The sequence below is a fragment of the Theropithecus gelada genome, chromosome 3, assembly GCF_003255815.1.
Source record: "Theropithecus gelada isolate Dixy chromosome 3, Tgel_1.0, whole genome shotgun sequence".
Taxonomy (NCBI): Eukaryota; Metazoa; Chordata; class Mammalia; order Primates; family Cercopithecidae; genus Theropithecus; species Theropithecus gelada.
The window spans coordinates 23,337,948-23,352,739 of NC_037670.1; the positions used below are offsets into that span (position 1 = coordinate 23,337,948).

General features: G+C 49.4%; 1 protein-coding gene across 3 annotated transcripts in view; it reads right to left on the reverse strand.

Annotated features, from left to right (window-relative positions):
- B3GALT5 (beta-1,3-galactosyltransferase 5) overlaps positions 1–14,792 on the reverse strand; it is a 95,683-nt gene that overhangs the window by 43,155 nt on the left and 37,736 nt on the right. For 2 of the 3 annotated variants that reach the window (XM_025380167.1, XM_025380170.1), the window contains exon 1: positions 985–1,112. The gene's annotated coding sequence lies outside the window, so the exon portion shown is untranslated. Of the gene's footprint in view, positions 1–984; positions 1,113–8,834; positions 8,967–14,792 lie in introns of those variants that run through there. The other variant, XM_025380168.1, reaches the window with a different exon arrangement.

Here is a 14,792-nt window from a genome sequence, read left to right on the forward strand (position 1 = left end):
ACTGCCCACCCTAGGCACCCAACGAAACATGACACTTCCCCAGATCTGTGTCTTCATTAAATTCTACTCCTCCTCCATCTCCATCTCTTTGAAAAAGACAAAAATAGTAAATGAGGAAGATGCGGAGATGAGAAGTAATGTTAACATTTACAATAGGTGGCCACTCATAACAAAGACTTAAGTTTGTTATGCTAACATAAAGGACGAGTGAAAAATAATTTTCCAACATCTGATTACTGCAGATTCAGTTGCTATCATTTGGAAGCTGTATTTATCCCTCAAAAGTCAGAAACCTAAACAAAAAATGAAACAAAACCACGAAGGAAAACTACAGTGCGGTATGTGTGAGAGCACACTTGCACATGCACACACATAGGCGCACACACACACACCTGGTACAGATATTGTTTTTAAAATAATGTTCATTACTGAATCTTAAGGTACCTCACTGTATTTAGCAATGACCTACAGACTCCCTTCTGGTCCTCCCAAAGTCAAAACCCCTGGTGTCATCGCTTAATGCAAAGCTGTCTTTCTCACCATTCTGCCTAGCAGCCCCCTCCACAACCCCCACGATGCAGAAGCTGCCTGCCGCAGGGTGCTTCAGAGTTTGTTTTGTTGTTGTTGTTTAAGATTACGCTATTCTTTCTAATTGCGTGATGTTTCCATCCAGTACTGATTCCCTAAGTCTCGCGTCCGCACCGTGCCCACCCAGGAACACAACTTCCTGGGTGCGTGGCGTGAGTAGCGATAAGACTTCATAAATGAATCTGTTTTCACACCAAGTTTGATGACATTTAGTCTGTAAGAATTTTCTTTCCCTTCATTTAAAAGGAACGAAGGAAAACAGAAGAGCACGCCTGCAGTGCGCGGCCGCGCCGCGGTCCCCGGCGCCCGGCACCCACGCCCCCGCGCGCCGCAGGACCCGGCCCAGCGCTCCCGGCCAGCGCTCCCCGCGCCCCGCGCCCCAGCCCCGGGCCTTACCGTGCGCGGGGCAGCCCCGGCAGGCCCAGTCGGACTGGAAGCCGCCGCGGGCTCAGAGCCGCACCCCGGCCCGCGGACGCAGGGGGCGCGCGGCCGGTCCCCGGAGGCGCCGGGTCCAGGCCGAGGATGGTTTTCCGCCCCGCTCCGCTCCGCATTTAGGAGGTGGGAGGAGCGCGCGGCGATGCGCACAGGAAATCTGATAGGTGAGGAGGCCAGCCGGCCGCGCAGGGCGGCGCGGGCTGGGGGACGCGGGGGGTGGCTCCGGGAGGCGGCTGGACCCCCGCGCGGGCAGCCGGGGGAAGAGGCAGGAACTGTCTACAAATGCTCCAGCTCCGAAGCCCCAAGGGAAAGAGCATCTTTCACGGAGCACCAGGAATTGACGAAGGTGGAATTTACTCAGATCCCCTGAGGCCGGTTCTTTGAGTTTCTGTCCGGCCCTCCGGGAGAACCGTCCCAAAGTTAACTTTGAAAACACTCACAGGAGAGGGAAGCCTGCAGGGTCCTGCGCTTCTCAAACTCCAGATGCCCCCGGAGAGAACACCGCCCCCCCGCCCCACCACCACCACCAGATCTTTTTTAAAAGAGATGCTACCTTCACAGCAAAAGGCCTGATTGTGAGGAATGAGCCAAAGTCATGCAAGGCGTGGGGCGCTATGGGGCTGCGCAGTGACGACCCAATGAAGTAGGTGCCTTGACGATTCCCATTTCATGGATGAGACGACTCCGGCACAGAGAAGTCAGAGGGCCTGTCCTGGGTCACACAGCCACAGGCGGCCTCCAGGTGACTGAATACTGATGTGTCACAGCCACAGTGCGGGGCGGGAGGGGGAGGGGGCTGCAGGAACTGAAGCCAGTGGGACCCCACCTTTCTCTGGCAGGAAAAATAGACATATATTTACGTAAACAAATACACATTTTTAAAGAGTTGAGAACGTACTCAATTCAGTGATCTTCAACCCTGGCAGCAGTAAAATCTCCTGGGAAGCTCTTAAAATTACCAGTGCTCAGGCGCCTACCCCAGGCCCAATGAAGCCGGCTTATTTTCCCTAATGTCATAACTTAAGCAGCTTCAGAGCAGTGCCAGCCCTTTCTTCCCCACGGCTGACAAGTGATCCTTTTTGCGCAAAGATGACGTGAGCTAATGGGGAAGTGGGGAGAGACCCCCCACACACAAAAATTAGGAACATGGAGTCCAGAGCCTAAAAGGTGTAGAATCGCTTCAGAGAACGGACAGACCTCAGAAACTGGAGCATCGGGTTGGAGGGAAGCCTGTGAGGGGTCTGATGGGGAGGAACGCAGCAGCGGGGCAGCAATCACCAGCTGGGATTATTAAACTCCCACGCGATTCTGCACGTGGCTTTGTGCAGCTCCCATTTCCTGGGGTAACCATACGGGCCTGACACACTCACAGCCAAGTAGGGCCACACAGGATGCCGCCTCAGGCAGCATCAAGTGGGGCAGGTACCACCCCAGAGGGGGCAGGAGGTGAGCCTGCCTGCCCTCCAGGGTGTCCCCTGCCCTCTCCCTCCCAGTCACCGGTTGCTGTTGGCCCGACTCCCTTCCCACCCTTTCCTCCCTTCCCACCCAGCACCTCCTGCACCAAGAAGCACATCAGACCTCTGTCCAGCCACGGACACCTCAGTTGAGCCGGCACCTGAGGGGCTATGACATGGGGCAGGTGTTGTTTTAATAAAGGTGGCGGGGGGCTGGGGGAGGAAGGTGCAGGACCCAGAGAAAGGGCTCTGGGAGACTGATACTTAGGGCTGTGCTCTGAGGGGCAGGGGGCCAGTCTCAGCGGGGGCTGCAGAAGCCCAGCCTGGGTATATGTAAATACCGACAGAACAGTTAAAATACATTTATTGCATTCCAAGTATAAAAATCAGGGAATCATTTAAGTAGAATTTCAGCTTAGGGTGCTGGTGGTGGAGCCGGAAGCTTCTTCCCTGAAATTGTCCTGGGGAGGAGGGTCCTCCATTTTTTGTTTCCAAGACTAGAGTAATTGAATTATACTACAATGACTTCTTCGTTCGAGTAGCTTGTTTTCAATTAGGCTAGTAAGTGGTATGAAAACAAGGATGAAGGAAACGAACTGGAGGGGTAAAGGCCTCTGCATGGGGGAAGTGTTCCAGCTGAGACCCGGATACTGAAAGGGCAGGAGAAGTGAGGAGGGAGCATACCAGGCAGATCAGATCACAGCAAAGGCAAACACCCTGCACCAGGAATGTACCTGCTCACTGTTCAGCACTACCATGTAGAAAATAGGCTGTAGCAAAGGGCAGATCATAGGTCAATGTGTGTAAATTGCTTAGCCCAGTGAGCACCACTGTGAGATGAGCTAGCCATGGCCTTGGGTCTTGGAGATACCTGTCAAGAAAGTGAAAGCATCCATCCATCCATCCTAGGCCAGAGCTCATGGTCTCAGGCTCTGACATTGGTCTTTGCTAAACTATACGAGAGGCCGAGGCAGTGGCCCAGGCAGTGGTCTGCTCCGTCCCGGTCACTGTGGGGATGGGTCACCTGTGAGCCATGCAGACTTCTCTCCCATGGGAGAAGGATTTGCAGAAGCCAAGCACCTCTTCCCCATATGCCTTCCACCACCCCACAAGGCCCTCCAGAGCCTGGTACCAGTGACTGTCAGTCAAAACGTGCATCCTTCCCCATGCTCACCGATGCTCCTGTTTGGTCTCAAGGTTCTTAACCTCAGCACACTTGACAGTTTGGGTTGGATAATTCCTTGTTGTGAGATTGTCCTGTGCACTGTGGGATGCTTAGCAGGACCCTTGGCCTCTACCCACTGGATGTGCGCCCCTGCACACACACACAAGCTGTGACAACGTCTCCAGACTTGCCAGATGTCCCGTGGGGAGCAAAGTCACACCCAGTTGGGAACGGCTGCTCTCGTAGAAAGGAACAGGACCCAGTGCTCCACAATAGCTACAGAAAACATTTATCCATGACAGCTCCATGGAAAGGGCCACTTAGAGATCAGAAGATGGTGCCCCATGATGGAGCTGCCGGTCAAGGTCCCCTGCTGCCAGTCCTGCACCGCATGAAGCAGTCGCTGGTCCAATTTCCCTGCGGCCAGTCCCTCCCCCCGTGCCAGCCTTCAGGTGCTCCTTCCACAGGCCAGGCCCATGTCATTTCAGGACCTGCTCCTTCCCTGCCCTGTGCCTGGACCAAGGCTCTCCTGGATATACATGGGACTCTCCTGGACTCCACCAGATCTCTGCTCAGAGACCACTTCCCCTTCCCTGAGGCCCTGTTTAGTGCACACGTCCTCCCACACCTCAGTCCCCCACTTCTGATCCTTCTGGCTCAGCATTGCTACCTGACATTTCGGAGTCCACTTACTCATTTGTCCATGCTCTGTCTCCCCTGCCAGAACAGGACTTCAGGGTGCACCACTGCACCCCAGCAGAGGCCTCCACCTGGCACACAGGGGATGCTGGAGAAATACTTGAATAAATAAGTGGAGGGATCAGCCGATGGCATCCATGGGCAGTGGCTGGGGAAATGGAGCAAGTGAGGGCTCTTTTTTTTTTTCCTTTCATCTATCTTAAGACCCACTACGAGGGCCTTTTTCTACCATAGAGTTTGGTTGCAAAATGTGCAAGCAAGTTCCTTCTCCCCTCCTGATCCAGGCTGGTGATGGTGGGAGGCAGGAGAGCTCACCTGCTCTTCACTCATCTCAAGGAAGCTCCAGCCACTACCAGCGGAAAATTCCTGCATTTCTGACTCAAAAACCTAAGTGGAACGAGCTTCGTGGTTGAGATGTCCCAGGGACCCTCAGGAAAAGTTAGAGAATCATCAGAGGTTCTTTGAAGCCTGGAAATGATTTTCCCAGGGAAGTCACAATACTAATTAGAATGCCTCTGCCTGAAAGGCTTTCCAGGCCCACAGCAGTTTTCTGAAGCATGAAACAAAGCTTTCTCTTGGAGCAAGGTGAAGCGTGGGAGAACAGAGTGGGCCGGGGAACTGGGAGCTGAACCCTGGAGGTAGCGGCTGCTGCCTGGAGACTGAGGTGTGTGCCGGCAGGCAGTGTGGCTCCTGTCCTGGGGCCCCTGGGAGCTGCATCACTGCCTCACTTGAGGGATACCCTGCCCACGTGGGCTGATCTTGCCGCAACAAACAGGCTGACTTTTCCTCAACTGGGTGGGAGCCTTCATTGGGACTGCAGAACATGATTATAACCACCAGCACTCCCAGGGAGCTGAGGAAACATGGCCCAAGCCAGGGTGGCCCACGGGGTTATTACATGACAATTGTGCGTTATACGAATAGGTAAGGCTGTGGCCAGTTTGCACCCTATGGGGTAGGATGAAGGTGGCCCCTCATTCCTATAAGTAGGTGGGACCACGCCTTCCCAGCTAATGAAGGAATTCACTCTCTGAATGGGACCAGAAGAGTCTATGCTGGTTAACAGAAGGTCACATTAATGGAAGGAGGCTGTGTTTGGATGGTCCCTGGTCACCTCTGAAAAAACACAGCCCTCCAGCCCTGAGGCCACAGAGAAAGTACTGTAACCAGTTTATAAGCATGCATCAGTAAGCTTTTCTTTTTATATTTTCATAGAAGTTTTTTATTTGATTGTAGGGACTTTTCCTGAATAATACAATTTTATGACACATGAAAAACCAAGGACACTTGAAAAATGGTCACCACCTTTCACTGTTGAGCTGGCTTCTTATACAAAATTCTCAGCACAATGCACCCCCTTCCCCACGGCTGTCCCTTCCCTGACATTTCCAGTGAGTTCTGGAGCATATAAGCCTAAACTCATTCTAAGGTCTCTAAAATTAAGGTCCATCTGGACTCTTCAGCATGGAAGTTCCAAGCCAGGGAGGAGATGGAGCGGCAAGAACATGTAGAGTTTCGTCAACTTGGTTTTGCAAACTCTTGCTCCATAAGTAAGCTCCACCCCTCAGTTCCCCATCGGCATAGTGGGCATAACAGCGTTGTTGTAAAGCTTAGGGAAAGATGGGGCAGCCAAACACTGGAGGACTCCTGTGGCACTCTGTGCTTTCTTTTTGGTAACACAACAATTCTCAGGCTTTTTTTTTTTTTTTTTTTTTTTTTTTTGAGACTGAGTCTCGCTCTGTCACCCAAGCTGGAGTGCAGCGGCGCGATCTCGGCTCACTGCAACTTCCACCTCCCGGGTTCAAGCAATTCTCCTGCCTCAGCCTCTGGAGTAGCTGGGATTACAGGCATCTGCCACCACGCTCAGCTAATTTTTGTATTTTTAGTAGAGTTGGGGTTTTATCATGTTGGCCAGGCTGGTCTCAAACTCCTGACCTCAAATGATCCACCCGCCTTGGCCTCCCAAAGTGTTGGGATTACAAGTATGAGCCACCGGGCCTGGCCAATTCTCAGGCATTTTTGTGTTTGTTTGTCTTAATTTCTATCTTTACTACAGGCCTCCTTCATGTATCTCACTGACTTCTGTTTCCACCAGTGCCTATCACAGTTCGTGAGATATAGCAGGTATTCAAGACAGGCGCTAAGTGAATAAACGAAGTGATGCATTAATAAATAAATTTTTTAAATGAGTGACTGAGTAAAACTCAACACAGAGCCTAAACATAGTGAGCATTCACATAGTAACAATGGCACCATTCATCCTTAAAACATATGATCTTTTGCTTTTAGACCACAAGGGCCTTTAGACAGTGCAGTAAGCTTGGGAGGAAAGTTCGTCACTTTAAAGTTAGTTTAATTTATAGTAATATTGGGAAAGATAATCTAAAGGCAATCTCACTTCCAACATGCAAACAAACAAGTGAAAACCACTTTGCTTTGGTCCTTTTCATATTTCTTTCAGGAATACAGATTTCTATTTAAAAATTTGGGATAAACTAGGCTAGGTGGTGTGTGCCTGTAATCCTAGCTGCTTGGGAGGCTGAGGCAGGAGAATCGCTTGAGACCAAGAGTTCCAGAGCAGCCTGGGCAACAATATTGAGACACAGACCCTTAAAAAAAAAAAAAAAAAAAAAAAGGCCAGGTTTGGTGGCTAGCCCCTATAATCCCAGCACTTTGGGAGGCTGAGACGGGTGGATCACTTGAGGCCAGGAGTTCAAGACCAGCCTGACCAACATGGTGAAACCTCGCCTCTACTAAAAATACAAAAATTAGCCGGGTGTGGTGGTGCATGCCTGTAATCCCAGCTACTTGGGAGGCTGAGGCAGGAGAATCACTTGAATCTGGGAGGCGTCAGTTGCAGTGAGCCAAGATTGTGCCACTGCACTCCAGCCTGGGTGACAATGAGACTGTGTCTCCAAAAAAAAGGGGGGAGGATCTCTTTTGTAGAAACAGAGTCTCAGTATGTTTCCCAGCGTGGTCTTTTTTAATTTTTTTTTTTTTTTTTTTTTTTTATAGACAGGGGTCTTTCTGTGTTGTCCAAGCTGGTCTTGAACTCTTCGACTCGGGCAATCCCTCCCAAAGTACTGGGATTACAGGCATGAGCCATCACGCCCAGGGTCTCTTTCTATCTGTTGCTGGTGATCCTGACTTCTTCAGAATGCAGCATCTATGGACATGCCATGTTGCATGCAGCTAACCAGTGCTTGGAGAGACTGGACTTAAGCTCTTGTTTTCAACCCAGACCCAAGGACCGCCTGTCCCTTTGCAGAACTGCCTAGCACACAGAGTTCAGTGTCATGTAGCTTGTATGATTGGGAAGGAAGCAGAAAGTAGAATTCTGAAATAACAGAACTGATTTTTTTTTTTTTTCAACCAGCATAGCAGCATTTCATGTTAAGAAGCCTTCAGAATCATTTCCTACCCTCTCAAGGAACCCATTCTTTAGAGGCACACACCGTTCCCATCAGAGAGACGATCTTCCTAGTGCTAAATGATTTTTTGATGCACTGAAAATTAAATTCACACTCAAAGACTTTTCTGCATTTGAGATTTTCCTGTACCTTGAGCTCTGTCAAAAGAGGCATATTGAAGAGAGGGTAGTTCTGGGACCATTGGCAAGACAGCGCATTGATCGGAAGCCTATACATTCTGGAGTGTCGGCTTAATATGTTGATCATCCTTTGAGGTGGGGCACAAGGAAAAATAAACTATTTCTCCTTCAGGAACATGCAGTGGCATGAGAGACACCAACTTGGTGATAACTGACCATGCTAGGATCGGACCAAGGTGCAGAAGCAAACAGAACCTCCACAAAATGTAAAGATGTCTTGTCCCTGCAATCCTAGCGCTTTCAGAGGCCAAGGCGGGAAGATTCCTTGATCTCAGGAGTTCGAGACTAGCCTGAACAACACAAGACCTTATATCTATTAAAAAATAAAAATAGTAAAATTAGCTGCACACCTAATTGGTGGCACACACCTGTGGTCCCAGCTACTCGGGAGGCTGAGATGAGATCACTTGAGCCCAGGAGATCAAGGCTGCAGTCAGCTATGATCATGCCACTGCCCTCCAGCCTGGACAACTGAGCAAGACCCTGTCTCCAAAAAAAAAAGTTAAAAAAAATTAAAATGTGATGGAGTGCAGAGGAAAGGTCAGTTGATTCTCACTAAGGGTTGGACTTCATTGGTGATTTTCTATCTTAAGAGTTAGAAACTCCTTTTTCAAATGAAATGTGTGTGGACCTCCAATGTCTTAAACCAGGTCAGAGATGTTTTGTTGGGGACGGGGGCTTCCAACCCACTAAACACCCCTGTTCTGCCGTAGCCCCAGAGGTACCACCCTGGGCTTTGCCCAGTGCTACTTCAACACCTCCAGATGGGAGGAGAGGGACCTTTCCTTCCAGTTCTAACCCCCACATCGGTCCATGGGAGTCCCGTACAAAATGCTGAGGAAGCTAAAGAAAGTCAGAGTGCAGGCGGTTTCTTGTGACTTACTGCGGAGGCTCTTTGTGTCTCCCCTCCTCCTGCCTGTTAGACTTCTCCTTGCTGGCTGGGCCCACGTGTGGATGCACGGGCATGGAGGATGGAAACCCAAGATCACTCGGCAACATGCTTCTTGTCGGCTTCCTGCAAAGGGGAGAAATCACGCATCAACCAGAAGCTTTTCAGTGAAAACTTGAGGACCTCCTACATTCATCCACCAGAACGCTGCAGCTTTCAAAGTACTTTCTAGACACTCAATGTCATTCAAGCTTCTGATAATCCCACCGGGAGGGATGAGTGGGAGGTGTTATTATTTCACAGATGAAATTGAGGTTCGCTGGTGACTGAGCGCCTCTTGTCACCTCACTGTCCCATGTCCACAATGGAGATGCAGGAAAGGTGCTTTGAACTTTGCTCTGCACCTGGTAAGCCCTCAGTGCATGTCAGCGCTGGTCATTTGGTAGTGACCCAGGAGCCCATCACTAGGAAGTGGGGGACTGGGAACCAGGACTCAGGCCTCCAAATTCCCCCCAGGACCTCTCGCTCACTCTGCTATTCGAGTGTCCAGACCAGAAGCATTTTTTGATGTCCAGAATAAAGTAAAAAGTGCTAGCAATGCTTGGTGAATTAATAACACTGTGATGTTAAGGCTCTGTTTTCCAGGATTTATCATGATTGATTTTATTGAGTAAAGCCTGGGAAAAAGAATTAGATGTAAATTTAGAAAAACTCATTTAAGTATCTCTTTAGAGTAGTATTATGTATTATTATTGTATTGTTTTGGTTTTTGTTTTTTTGTTGTTGTTGTTGTTTTTTGAGACAGAGTCTTGCTTTGTCGCCCAGGCTGGAGTGCAGTGGCGCAATCTTGGCTCACTGCCAAGCTCTGCCTTCCAGGTTCACGCCATTATCCTGCTTCAGTCTCCCGAGTAGGACTACAGGCGCCCGCCACCACGCCTGGCTAATTTTTTTTTTTTTTCTTTTAGTAGAGACGGAGTTTCACCATGTTAGCCAGGATAGTCTCGATCTCCTGACCTCGTGATCCACCTGCCTCGGCCTTCCAAAGTGCTGGGAAGTGCTGGCATGAGCCACTGCACCCGGCCTTGTTGTTGTTATTATTATTAAAGCTCTGTGCCAATCATTATTCTAAATGCTTGACATTTCTTTCTGGCTACAATTTTGTGAGTTACATGCTGTTATTCTCCCATTTTACTGATGAGAAAACTGAGCCACAGAGGAACCAAATAATTGACCCAGGAAAAGCAATCTCCTGACAAACAGAAATAGCCTGGAGTTATAACATGTACATATTACTTTGTTAGTCCACCTAATTCCTCTCCCACTTTGTGGACTGACTTAGGACTTTGTTGGTTTTTGTTTTTGTTTTTGTTTTGAGACAGAGTCTCACTCCATCACCCCAGCTGGAGTGCAGTGGCACAATCTCAGCAGACTACAGCCTCCACCTCCTGGGCTCAAGCAATCCTCCCACCTCAGCCTCCCAAGTAGCTGGGATTACTGGTGTGTGCCACCACACCTGGCTAATTTTTGCCTGTTTTCTGTAGAAATGGGGTTTTGCCACATTGACCAGGCTGGTCTTGAACGCCTGGCCTCAAGTGATTTGCCCACCTTGGCCTCCCGAAGTGCAGGGATTACAGGCATGAGCCACCACACCCAGCCTCCTCTCCCCCTTTTTATCATTAACAGTATGAATCTAAAGTGAAGGGAGAGATTTAGGCCTACAGAGCTTCCCACTTTAGCTTGAAGTGAATGAGAAGCTGGCAGTATTTAGCATAGATGTATTTCAAAGAAGGAAATCCATAAAGCCATAATTAGCCACTGAGCTGGAAGCCAGATGAAATTCCTTTAAAACAGAGATAAGGAACTAATTACCCTACTTTCATCTGAGGCAAAACACCAAGAAATGGGGTGAAGAGCAATAAGAAAATTTAATCAGAGGCAAAGTAAAAATGGAAAAGGGAGATCAATGCAAAAAGGAGTGAGATCCTCTCTTGAGGGCCAGGAAAAGCCTGCTGCCCATTTCCCAAATTTCCTCCTCTTTTACAGACTCAACAACATGACTTAGAAAGGCTTTCATGGTTTGTGTATCCTAGGGTGGTCTTCACGGTAGTCTGTACCCTGGCTGTTCAAAACGCATTTAGAAAAAAAACGAAAACCACTAAGCAGAGTCCAGGATCTCGTGTGTGACAACTTGGGGAGACCCTGTCTGCACAGTTTTACAATGCAGGCCTTCTCAGAGCCTTTACTGTGAGTTGAGAATTGATGTGCAACAGCAGCACAGGGAACGCAATATTTTCCCAAGCATCTGAAAATGAAACCCATTCTTCAAAGATGATGTTGTAGGACTAGCATTTCCGGAGTTCTGCTTTGGGTAATGGTGTTCTAAAGTAAAATAAATCCAAGCGAAATAAATCAATAAATGTGTGATACATGCGTTATTTCTGCCACTACCTGACACTCATTCGACAACATGAAATTCAAGTCCATGAACGCAGATGAGGGGAGCTTGTGGAGGCCTTTGGAGCCTGAGAAGTGAAAGTCTTTGCATAAACTTGAGTTTTTGACATCTGTGGAACCAGACAACACTATCGCCAAAGCCCGGGGGCAGGAAATAACTGCTATGCTAGGAAAGAATGATGAGTGTTTTCAGAAAAGCCAAGTGTTCTTGTCACGTTTTTCAGGCACTAGATCCCTCTCTCCCTGAACCAGGAGATCTCAGCACTTTCTGCTTTGCCACACCCCCCAGAAGCAGCTGGGGAAGGACTGAGTTCACCATATACCTTGTCTAAAGAAAAGCAAGAGGAAAGCGGGAAGCTCCAAATTTCCTTGCTGGGATGAGACCCAGCCGCTGGCCTGTGGACTAGCACAGGCTAATAGAATGCACAAGCGTGGGAGCACCAGCCCAAGCCACCGCTGGCCCCCACAGAAGGAGGCGAGGGCAGGCTTCTCCAGGCCACACTCCTCCTGTGCACCCCCTCCAAGCTGGGCACAGCTTGGGCCGTGGCTCTGCCTCTCCCAGTGAAGTTCCCCGACGCTCACCAAGGCTCACAAGACTGACAAGGGCAGGGCAAGGGGTGAAAAGCAGAGAAGGCAGGCAGATGCCTCGAGGGCCTTTCCACCAGCTTCCCCACCAACCTGCTGGACCTTCTATGACTGCCTTTCTGGGTGCATGGTGTCACCGTCCACTCGACACTCCCGTCAGAAGCTGCGGGTCTCCCATCTCACTCCCTCACAAATCGCAGTCGCTTCTCCCTAAGCATGTCTTTTGGGTCCAGCTTCTCCATCCTCCCCAGCCCAGGCCTCACCATTTCTGGCAGGCGCTTGGTAGCCACCCTATGCCTCGTCTCCCTCCTGAGCTCCATGTTAGAAGAATCTGATCTATTTAAATCAAGTCCTTGCTTGAAAACCATGACTGTGCCTGGCCAGAGCCATACACACTAGAAAGCTCATTCATAGTCTGGCCCTGAGCTGCCCACCCAGCCCTACTGCTGACTGGGTGCTGCACGGCCCCTCCCACCAGCCGTACTGACAGTCCACCGTTTGTGACACAGAACTCTGGCATTATTTATTTCTGTCCTGTCCACTCTTCCCTTCCCCAGGTCCCTAGGAAACTCCTGTTCAGCCATCAAAACCCACAGCCCATGCCCCCTTCTCTCTCTCCCCCACTCCCAGTTAGTGGCTTCATCCTCAGGCATGTCTGTCCCTCCTTCTGCAGCAGTACACGGCACGCTGCACTGCGGGGGCTGCTGTCCTTTGGTCTGCATGCTACTCATCTCATCTGGGGAAGAGGACCCGATGTCATTTGTTTTTATGTTCGCGAACTTCGCATGGTGTTACCATGTGAGTGTTAAGTTGCGCACGAGTGGATGCTGAAGCAGTCCTGGCCTGCTTGCTCCTCCTCTAAGAGCTGACCTTCTGCATCATGCTTGGCTGAGGAGGGAGAAAAGAGGAAGCAGCAGCAGCTCTCCTTTTTGTTCTCTAGTTTCTGTCTCCCATCACTGAATACAACCAGCGTCAGCCATTCGGGCTAAAATATGGAAGAGCTATGCTGAAACTAGAGTGACAGTTGCAGAAGGAGTAGCACATTAGGCTGTGTGCTGAGACACAAGACAGGTCTGTCCCGTGAGCAGGCAGTGTCTACGGCTGCAGCACTGCCGGGGACAGCAGCCTCCAGCCACAGTGAAGCTCCAAGAGTCAGGGTGGGGATAGTTTGGAGGGGGAGGGTTGCTCCATATTTGGGGGGTAGCATTTTTGTTTACTTTGCCACTTACTTTAAACCCTGGTCACAATGAAAGGACTCTGGGGAACGATGCTCTGAACTATTATTTCTTGCTTACCCACTGAATTACAATTAAAATTTCAACAATACATCCTCATTGAGAGCCTCATGCAAACAAGTCACGATCCCTCATATTACCCAAGTTCTACCTGCAGAACTCTAAACAGGACATGCTCATGTATTCCTATTGATGACTGACAACAATTCCACTGTCAACCATAGACGAACTCTCTTCTGTAAGAAAGTGCAGTGCCATGCAGTTAGTGAATACATTTCTGGAATAAATTGAACCACTAGAGTTAAATCAATAAATTTAGAAAACCTGGGAAACCCAATAAATGGGAAGGTAGAACTTTGCGGTGGGCACAGGGGTCTGTCACAGTCAGAGAAGGTAAGGTAATTCACCCAGGCCTCGAAATAGGAACAGCAATGAACATTTTCCACATCAAAGATTTTAATCTTAGAAAAGGGATCATTAAAAAGGATACATCATTTATCTTATTTTATAGCATTAGAAAATGGCTTAAGTGTTTAATGCCTAGATCTTCCAATCTCTAAATGGAGCACTATAAATTTTATGACATCTATGTTTTTGGTGATAATAATAGATGTTCTGAGATGTTCAGCTTCCCACTGGTTAAAAAAAAAGGAAAGGAAAGGAAAGAAAAAGTTGCTATTCAATAATTGACTCAGCCCCATTCTTCCTTATAGAGTTCTACAGGACAAGCCATCATTTTCACAGTTTTCATGCCTGACCTGCCTCCAGAGCTCTTGAAAACTTTGGAACCAAGAATGTTTTTATCGGCCATCCTCCAGAATCACCCTCAGGTTACCTGACCCCACCAAATCCAAAATGAGGGTAAAAATCTCTGCTGCAAATTCCTCCTGGCTTTGCCATCTTGGCCAGTCATTCCACCAAGCCTATCGTGCCTTGCAGATAAAAGCTGTAAAACTGAAAGGAAAGTGGCAGTTGCAAACTGATTTCCCAATTGATCCTTTTGTTCAACCTGCGTCTACAGGGGAGTTACTGTGTCCGGCACAGTGGTGGACGCTGGGACACAAACAAAGGGTGCATCTTGGAGGTCCTTAAGGAAGAAGCATTCCCCGCCTGTAGAAGGCTCCCAGAAGAAGAAGGGGGAGAAATGTGTGAATCGTGACTCTGAAGAGCACGAGGAAAGATGTCCCTGAGGCTGGGGGTGTCTCCTCCCAGCTTTCCCAGCCCAGCTGCCTCACCTCTGGCCAGCAAGGTCAACTGCACACAGAGATAACCATCGGGACAAGCAGCTAGAAACCTCAGCTTCTTTCCCTGCAGGCTCCAGGAGCTTCCAATTCATGTCTGTTGTCCACATGCTAAGGCTTCTATCCATCCCTTGACCCCTGCCACACAGGAGACCCTTCCTGCCTCTTCTCTAGCACTGAGCCCCTGACTCTCCCATCCAGCTTCCAGCTCAGCCCGACATGTGTCTCTCTGTGTCTCTGTTTATCACTGGTGAATCTTCAGCCTTGGGGTTACCCCAGGCCAGCTCAAGGCCCTGCTGAGCCAGCCTGGCCCCCAACTTGCACGGTGGAGATGGGGACGTGGTCACAGAGATTAAAGTAGACAGTACGGGTCAGGGAGGCCAGGGATGGGAGGGAACTTAAATAAGGCCACAGGTAAGTGGATTCATGTGCTTGGG